Raw genomic sequence first — 10,322 nt, 5'->3', positions numbered from 1 at the left:
TTCAGAAGAATTACAAGTAATTTTTTTTAATGATGAAAAGCATGACTCTACAGTGACATATATAGACTCAAAAAGTCAGTCCTGCTGGATTATGTTTATTTGGTTTTTCATTTTAGTTTTTATGATTATTCTTACAAAATAAAAATGCGAGAGACGCCTGGGTGGCTCAGTTGGTTAAGCGTCTGACTTTGGCTCAGGTAATGATCTCACAGTTTGTTGGGTCAAGCCCCGCGTCAGGCTCTGTGCTGACAGCTCAGAGCCTGGAGTCTGTTTCAGATTCTGCGTCTCCTTCCCTCTCTGCCCCTCCCCAGCCTGTGCTCTGTCTCAAAAATAAACTATAAAAAAATATTTTTAAAAAATGCGAGACCTAACTGTGCTTCCGACATAATCTGTGACAGTCTCATGATGGTGGTGATGATGCTGACAATGACTACAAAGACAGCCAACAGGTATTCTGGGCTTCCCAGGTGCCCACCACTGCGCTGAATATCTTGCGTGGCTTGTCCTGGTGAACCACACAATGACCCTACACCACGACGCAGGAACATGGCTGGATGAGGTGAGCCCACACAGCTAGACAGTGGCAGAGCCTGGCCTTAGATTCATGTTAGTGCTAATCCCTCTCCTCCACAGCCTCTCTCCTCCCAGCCGCAGAAACTCTCAATCTAGAACTCAGAACAGTTTTCTTCCACGCACATGCCTGGGCTGTCTCCAATACAAAAGGGACTGGCTCCCATCTGAGGATGACGGTCATGAATTGGAAGAGACTACCAAATGAAATGAAGTGACAGAACTTAGGTCAGAATCTGTATCACATACAGCAATGTGATGACATAAAGGGACGTGGGAAAAGGCAGCTGCGGTGGATCTTTGATGATGTTCCATCTTACAATGAGGTGCAAATCTAGCCTCTCTAACTTCCAACACTACGTCTGATGAAACAGGAAGCTTATTTTCACATTTTCATCAGATAAATGGTATAAACAAAAATTTCAGCTTTGGAGTATGGCCTAAGGGGCCAAAGTTGACTATAGCTATGGCCTGAAAAACTGTGCCACTTAGGAGTAGGATGCTATCACCATGGATAAACCAGTGGCAGATGGAAAAGCCAGCTGAGAGCAGTGATAAAAGGCTGGATCAACTGATCTGGTCAAATGTGAGGTGGAAAGACACCCTAGACAATGGCTATTCCCACAGTACTGGTGGTCAGGGATAGATGGACCATGTCAAGATATCATTAGGATTTCTGTCTGTGATTGCAATGGTCCCACAGCAGGACAAACTGGATGGGTGGTAAGTGGGCTAGAAAGAGTGGATCTATAATAGTACGAAGAGGATTTTCATGAACTGCAGATAGAAAAGGATGGAGAACATGGAGTCTGCAAAAATGGGAACAGAGGAGAGAAGTGTAGGCCAGAAGGGGGAAAAAAAAAATCAACCCTGGCTCAGAGCCATTCACCATTAAATGCAATCTTCATTCCTAAAGTTCATTTTATTTTACCACTTGGCATATTAAAACAAGATGCTTATTTTACCAGGTTTCATAATGGCTATTCTGGAATTTAAGAGTTGTTCCACAGTGACCCATGAACCACGATAACTTAACCTATTATCCAGCTGAACTAAATGCAAAATAACATCCAGAAATCTGAAAGCTTGTTCAGTCAACTGCATGGGTCTGTAGTGGTACAGTGTTCTAATTTATGCCACAGTCCACAGCAGCAGAGGTGAATAGTTGTGACAGACTGTATGTCCAGCAAAGCCCCAAATATTTACAATTCTCACACACACACACACACACACACACACTTTTTTTGTTTCTATCTCTTGGTCTACTCCACTGTACTATAATTATTCCCATAAGCTGCTCTAGTTCTTTCTGAAAAAAGGTAAGAATGTCAATGAGTAAATAATCACTCTCCAAAAGTGGTTCTCATTCTAATTTTACTTCCTTGTGCAGATGTGTGGGCATTTCAATGAAAGATCTAAGGCTCACAATCTGTTTGTCCATTGGATATCTGTTATTGAAAATGTTGATGGATGTTGTGATACAGACTAGCACAGGTGCTAATCAAGGGCAAGGCTGGGGACAGGCATGAAAGGAGGTTGCTGAAATAAACATAGCCACCTCTGTGGATGAGGAGATGCCTTTCCACCCCCATTCCTATCAAGCTGCCACTGGAGGTCACCTCCCCTAGCCAGGCTTTAGATTTTTCTCCATGCAGACTTAAGAATTTGACTTGTTTGAAGGTACCTGGGTGGCTCTGTTGGTTAAGTGGTTGACTTAGGCTCAGGTCATGATCTCACAGTTCATGAGTTCGAGCCCCACATTGGGCTCTGTGCTGACAGCTCAGAACCCTGAGCCTGCTTCAGATTCTGTGTCTCCCTCTCTCTCTGCCCCTCCCCTACTTGCACTCTATCTCTCTCTAAAAAAAAAATAATAAAAAAACATTAAAAAAATAAATAATAATTTTAAAAAGGGATTTGACTTGTTTCCAGGGCTCAGAGATATGGCGTATGATTTATGTTGGTTTCAAGGGAATGACGTATAAGACTGGGAATAGAGAGATCGGGGGGAAAAAACCTGACCTCTACTAAAAATGAAACAAGACAAATCAACAAAAAAACAGCCCTAAAAGCCCCATACCTGGGGAAGGGGACCTTCACTGCCTAATGTCCATTCTCAAAAGCATCTCATTGTTGAGGTCATTATGGGAAAGTCAGGTATCACTAAGCTCTCTCTTTTTTTCTTCAAGTTTTACCTTTATAAGTCGGCCACAAGAAGATAAAAGATATAAAAATAGCTTAAAATGTCAAGACTCCCTGTGAGAATGTAATGAAGAATCAATAACAAATAAATTACTCTTAAATATGATTTAGTGGTATTTCCTCTGTAATGCGCGGAAATCACATTAAAGGACAGGGAAAAAGGGCAACTATAAAGAGTAGGATCAACAGTATTGATTCCTTTAAATAATCCAAATTACACTGGCTGCTTTCCAGATATATATCACTACTGCAGGTCAACAGTCTAACATGTAGTCTGTAAGAGGCACGCTAAAAAACCCAGGTGCATTTTCAGCATTATGCACCTACGGTTCTCTTGGTGCATACACAGTACTATTCATTAAAAAAAAAAAAGAATGGAATAATAAGCCTTCTCAGTTTAAACACTCTTTCTCTCAACTATACATACTTTCCAACAGAGTGATTATCCTCAACACAAAGAGTAAGATCAAATTAGTTCACTTTAAAGTTCACTGTTGAAAAGAATTCAGTGCAAAAATGAATTTGTAGATTGTTCTCTATATCATGTAATGTAAGTTCAAATGCATTTCTAGTGAATAAAGGGCGTGAATGGGAGGAGGAGATGAAGGGGAGGCACAGAATAAGGCAAAGTCTACATTTAAATTCGCCAAGATGCTAATTCTTTTGTAAATAGTAAATAATAAACTACTCCTTGAGTACAGTGAAATAGGTACTCAGTATGTCTTCTTCCATTATAACAAGGCAGATGAGAAACAATCTCTAAATCTATCCCGCTGTTATTTCTACAGACAGAAAGCTTAGCTCTGTGTCCTAGCCTCCCATGCAATTGTAGACAAGAGCGTGTCAAAAGTCAAACATCTACTCTTTGAGCTGTTTCCTGCAGGAACACTCCCGACTGCGTGTGCAGGTGGTCTGAAGAGTCTGCAATCCGTAATGGCATATGACTTAACTGACTTGTATAAAGAATTTGTTTTTGTTTTCAGTAAGTGTAAAAACGTACAAGAACAAAATGTTCAAAGGAGGCCTACGGAGGGTGGCACTGGAGAGTAGGGTGGGGATTGGAAATAACACACCTGCTCTTTTATTCATTACCAGTGTTAGTTTTCAGCTCTGTAAAGTCAATGATTAAAATTGTCAAATAAGTGTCAATACAACTGCAACAGGGTAGATTACGTTGCCCTCCCCCAGAGCCCTGGTTAATAACAAAGTAGGATGACAGACGAAGAAAACCATACAAAACCCACCTGACTCAACATAGCCACAGGCCACGTAGAAGAAGCACAGCAGGAGAAGGGAAAGTAGTCAGAGACTTCAAAGATCAAGGCTGAACTCTCAACAATAGCTAAAACATNTACACACACACACACACACTCCATCATCTCTTTGGCATCGTTTCATTTAGCTCTACCTTTGGCCCACTCTGCTCCACCCCTGTCAGCTTACTTGGCTGTTCTGTGAACACTCCAGTATTTTTCCTGCCACAGGGCCTTGGCACTTGCTTTCCCTCTATTTGAAATGCTTTTCCCTCAACAGCCACATGGCTCACTCCTTCACATCTTTGTTCAAATGTCACCTTATCTGTGAGGTCAGCCCTGACCTCATTCAGAATGCTTATCAACACCTTGCCAAAAGCAACATATTTTAAGTGTTTAAATATGAGCTCCATGTAGACAAGACCTTTGTTCTGTTACTGCTCTAATCCTACCAACTAATAGGCACTCCATCAACAGTAAGAATATTAAAGTTGTGAGGCTAAATAGAAAATATTCTCCCTGAATACAACCCAGGGGGTGTGTTATACGACTGAGAATCAGAGCTGAAAACAAAGTTTTTTTCCCACTATTTCCTGGACTAAATGTCTACGCCTCTTTGTGCAATGTTCCCCCTCCCTCAGTAATGTATTTTACGTCCTTACTACCTCAAAATTTAAGGACACTGAAAGTAATTTCAACCCCTCATGTATAGATGCAATATTAGGAACACAGATCATTTGGGAATACTCTGGATGGAAAAAGCCATGTTTATTTTGCTGTCATTATTACAAACATTTCATCCATTGTGTTCTTTTGGCCCAGAACATGCATAAAACAGGTCCTCTATTTTCATAAAAGCTTAGCCCTACTGCTTATTACTTTGGAGTCAGAGCTCAAAGATCATGTCCTTAGTAACTGATCATCACATCAAAAAAAAGTATTACCTCCACTTTAATAGGGTATTTACTAACTAGCACAAGAATCTCACGTTTAAGATTTTCTAGTGTGTAAGCAGATCAAGAACAGGGCTCAAATATGAGCTAGATGCTAAACCTCTGTGTCCAAACTATGAAAGAAGAAAATGTACAAAGTGTAGTGGCCTCCAAGAATTGCGAGAAACTTCAGTTAATCTTTGCAAAGAACTTGCAAGATGAAAGCCACCATCAAAGAGCTAAGTCTTCCTATTACCACAGCTGGAATGCTTTGCTGTGGTAATTTTTTTTTCCTGATGTATTAAAGGGATTTTGGAACAAATTCCATGAAAGAAAAGGATTAATAGCCTTCCAAAGAAGAAGTTTACATTCATTCATCTTGTTATCAAAGACATTCTGGAGAGGACCAAGGTTCGTCTGTGTGTGTGGGGTCCACGGTCATCATGGAGGTCCATATTTAATATACCTGACCAAGGTGACAGCCTATGAATACAAACACTTCCTTAAATTACGTGGGAGAAAACCCTTACTGACATACCAACCCAGTGCTCCACTACATTTTCTCCTGTACATCAATAACAGTATGGCAGGCATGCCAAACTATGAGCTAAGGCAAGCTTCTAATAAAACCAACCCCATCACGACCCCCAAACATTTCATATTCATATTGTGTATGGTCCTTTTATAGCCTTTAAAGGTTCTGCATACCAAAATCTAATTGAACAGACTGACTAACTCTATCTTAGAGTTTTATTCATTTAGATGATATATACTGAGCAAAAATCAATAAAATCTAGGTAATAAATACTGGGTGTGGCAAGCTCTTGATTGTAGAAATGTGTCAATGAACAAAAGAGAAAAAAATCTCCGTCCTCATGGGGCTTACATTCTAGTTGGAGGAAAGAGACATTACATAAAAGAACAAAGTTACATAGCATTTTAGAAATTGGAAGTATAGTGAAGAAAAGTTAAAAGCTAAAAGGAGAAGAGTGGAGGGTATATGACTGCATTTTAAATAGGGTACCAAGAAGGTGAAATTTGAGCTCAAGTTTATGTAACCAATTGGCAAGCTAGAGTTTCTTGAGAATGGTTAGTCACACCATACTTGCTTCATCAACATGATTTACAAAATGATTAGGAAGTGAATTACTTTAACTAAGGTGTTTGAGAGAAAAATAGTTTCTTGCAGAGATAAGTGGATAGCCACCAGCAAAAAAAAAAAAAAGAAGCTCGATTCTCATCCCACTACATGTAAAAAAATGAACTCAAAAGGGATCAAGGACCCAAATATAAGAGCTAAAACTCTAAAATTCTTATAATGAAATCGAGTCATAAATCTTCATGACCTCTGCTTTGGCAATGGATTCTTAGGTTTGACAACAAAGGCAATGAATAACAATAAGGAGGAGGAGAAGGAGGGGAAGGAGAAAGAGAAGAAAAAGGGGAGGGAGAGGGAGAAAAAAAAGAAAAGAAATTGGACTTTATTAAAAACTTGTGTGCGTTAAAGACACTATTGAGAATGTGAAAAGACTAGAGAATGGGAGAAAGTATTTGTAGATCATGTACCTGTTGGGGATTTAATATCCTAAAATATAAAGAACTCTTACAACTCAACAACAAAAAGACAACCCAATTGAAAAATAACCAAAGGACTTGCAATGATATTTCTCCAAAGATACACAGATGGCCAATAAGCACATGAAAAGATGTTCACCATTGGCCATTAAGGAAATTCAAATCAAAACCACAAAGATTTATCTCTTCTTACCCACTAGGATGCCTTTAAACAAACTAATGGAAAATAACATGTATTAGTAAAGATTGAATATATAGGAACCATTTGTTCCATTATTCTGGGTAGGAAGGTTAAATGGTGTACCTACTATGAAAAACAGTTCCTCAAAAATTAATTGCCATATGACCTAGCAATTTCATTCCTAGGTAGTATTCAAGAGAAATGAAAACATAACGTCCATGCAGAAGCTTGCACACAAATGTTGTAATATACCAATGCTCATAATAGCGAAAAGGTGGAAACAACCGAAATATCCATCAACAGATGAATGGATAAAAAATTTGTGGTATATACAGCCAATGGAATATTATTCAGGAATTAAAAGGAACGAAGTATGGTACATGCCACAACCTGGATGAACTTCAAAGTTCATCTTTTTATATGATGTATCCAGAATGGGCCAATCCACTGAGACAGCAGATTAGAGTTTACCAAGGGATAAGGAGGGGACAGTTGGGAGTGATTGGTGCTTTTAGTGAGGCAATGAAAAGGTTCTGAAATTAGAGAGAGCTGGGGGTGCCTGGGTGGCTCAGATGGTTGAGAGCCTGCCTCTTAGTTTCGGCTCTGGTCGTGATTTCAAGGTTTCGTGAGTTCAAGCCCTGGGTTGGGCTCTGCACTAGCAGCATGGAGTCTGTTCGGGATTCTCTCTCTCTTCCTCTCTCTCTGTCCCTCTTGCACTGTCTCTGTCTCTCTCAAAATAAATAAATAAACTTATTAAAAAACAAAACAAAACAAAAAAGAGGGGCGCCTGGGTGCCTTAGTCAGTTAAGCTTCCGACTTCGGCTCAGGGTCATGATCTCGCAGTTTGTGAGTTTGAGCTCCGCATCGGCATCTGTGCTGACAGCTCAGAGCCTGGAGCCTGCTTCAGATTCTGTGTCTCCCTCCTTCTCTGCCCCTCACCCCCTCACGCTCTGTCTCTCTCTCTTTCAAAGATAAATGATCATTTAAAAAAAATTAAAGAAAAAAAGAAATTAGGGAGAACTGGTAGTTACACAACATGATGAATATATTAAAGTACCACTAAATTATACACTTCAAAATGGTTAACTGTATGTTGTGTGAATTTCTCCTTAATATAAAAAAAATTTAATCATTTTTCCATCAAATTTTCAGAATCATGCATTTGTTTTATATTCAATTGTCAGTTCTGTATTCATTCCTGCTTTTCATGCTTGTAACATTTTAATCTTTTTAAAAAACATAGCTTTAAAAAAACCATAGCTTTATTGACATACAGTCCACATACAACAGAATTCACCCATTTTGCATGTGTATGTATTTTGGTGAGTTTTGGTGAACATATGTCATTTAGCAACTATCACCATAATCAAGTTTTAAAAAACTATTGAGCTTCCCAAAAAGTCTCCTTAAGTCTTTTTACAGCCACATCTCTCTCCACGCATATTTTTAGTTCCCATTCCCACATATTTTGTCATTATAATCCTGCCTTCTCAAGGCATTTCTAGGCAGTTCTAGAAAAGGTAGACTTATAATGATAGACATTTTGTATGAATGGAATCATATGGTAGTGGTTTTATAGGTCTCACTTTTCTTTTTTTAATATTTTATTTTAAGTAAACTCTGCACCCAATGTGGGGCCCAAACTCACAACCCCAAGATGTAGAGTCACATGCTCCACAGACTGAGCCAGCGAGGCACTCCTGCTTGGCTTCTTTTACGACATTTTTAGGGCACCTGGGTGGCTCAGTCGGTTAAGCATCTGACTTTGGCTCAGGTCATGATTTCACGATTGGTGGGATCAAGCCCCGCATTGGGCTCTGTGCTGACAGCTCGGAGCCTGGAGCCTGCTTCAGATTCTGTGTCTCCCTCTCTCTCTCTGCCCCTCTGCTGCTCATGCTCTGTCTCTCTATATATCAAAAATAAATAAAAGCAAAAAAGAAATTTAAAAAAAAGAAAAGAAAGAAATTTTTAAGATATGTCTGAGGTTCATGTATTTTTTTATGTATAAGTAAATTATTTTACTTATAAAAATTTGTAAAAAATTGTTAAAAAATTCCTTTACATTTCTGAATAATTTACCATATTCACTTTATCCATTTACATATTGAGGTCACTGTATTGTTTCCATTTTTCAGTTATTATGAATACATACTTACAAGACTCTCATACATAAGTTTCTATCTTTCTTTGAGGAGTAGAATTGCTTAGTTTCATATTTAACCTTTTAAGAACCTGCCAAATGTTTCCAAAGTGGCTGAGTAGTTTTTCTACCCTCATCAGTATGAGGGTTCCACTTGATCCACATTCTGGCCAGCACTTAGTATTGTAAATCTTTTTAATTTCAGTCATTCTAGTGGATATGCAGTGATATCTCTTTGTGGCTTTAATTAGCATTTCCCTAATGACTAATGACGCTGAGCACATTTGCGTGTTTTTTTCTGTGACGTGTCTGTTGGAATCTTTTTCCTATTTTTAATGAGTTATTTGTCTTATTTCTGAGTTTTAAGAGCTCTTTAAAAATCTCAGATACAAGTCATTTGTAGGTAAGTTTTGCAAATACTTTCTCCTAATTTGTGACTTGCCTTTTGAGTGAATTACCATTATCTTTTGATGAGCAAAATTTTTAATTCTAATGATGTTCAGTTTGTCACCTTTTTCTTTTATAGTCTGTACTTTATGTCCTAAGAAATCTTTGCTTAACCCACGTCCACAAAGATTTTTCTCTTGTTTCCATTTAGAATTTTTGGTAGTATTTAACTCTTTTGTTTAGGACTACAATCCACTTAGAATTCATTTCTAGGTATACAGTATGAGGGAAGGCTTAATGTCACATTTTTCCTTATTGATATTCCATTATTTCAGCACTTATTACTTAAAAGACTACCCTTTCCCCATTGAATAATCTCGGTCACTTTGTCAAAAATCAATAGAGCATGTAAATGTGAGCTTACCTTTGGATTCTCAATTCTGTTCTGTTTTCTACTTAACTATTCCCAGCACCTCCCACCCCGAATTTGGGTCACACGCTCCTGCTCCTTTACATGTCCAGTAATCTGATAAAACACTAGGCACTGTGTGTCATACATTGTGGTGACTCTATATTCCATTTTGTTCAACTGAAATCTGCTGGTTTTACTGTTTTAATATGTAATGGATTTGCCTAGACTGAAAATGAAAAATCTGTTTCCTCTGCAGAGAGCTGAAATTTTTGCTCCTTTTTCCCCCCCCTGAATCTCTGGGGGACTCTCTATTGTGCCTGCATAGGTTGGTGATCAGCCAGTGATTTCAACAGCGGTTATACAGTAACAACTCATGCCAATGAAGCTTCCCCTCTCTGCTGCCCAACCTGTGTATGGTTAAAAAACTCATTCAAATTTGCAGCAAATAAGTTAAGTCTCCCCAGGCTTTCAAATTTGCTTGTGCTCCCTGGGGGCCCACTCTGTGTAGCAGCCAGCCACAAGTGCGTGCAGGGGATATTACCTCAGCCCTTCTATAGCTCTCTTGTTTCCAAGGGTTCCCCCTGAAGTCTCTTGCTGCTCAGCTACACTCCCAAACCAAATCAGCCACCTCTAACCAGTAAATCTCTGGGTTTTTTTTTCACATCAACTGGTG

At 38.9% G+C, this 10,322-nt stretch overlaps 1 protein-coding gene across 1 annotated transcript in view; it reads right to left on the bottom strand.

The window, feature by feature from the left end:
- The window catches only part of TMTC1 (transmembrane O-mannosyltransferase targeting cadherins 1), a 272,723-nt gene that overhangs the window by 116,428 nt on the left and 145,973 nt on the right, over positions 1–10,322 (bottom strand). The gene's annotated exons all lie outside the window — the stretch shown is intronic.

The sequence above is a fragment of the Crocuta crocuta genome, unplaced genomic scaffold (genome assembly GCF_008692635.1).
Source record: "Crocuta crocuta isolate KB4526 unplaced genomic scaffold, BGI_CrCroc_1.0 scaffold176, whole genome shotgun sequence".
NCBI lineage: Eukaryota > Metazoa > Chordata > Mammalia > Carnivora > Hyaenidae > Crocuta > Crocuta crocuta.
The sequence above is the reverse complement of the archived record's forward strand: the minus strand, read 5'-3'. Positions and strand labels throughout refer to the sequence as shown.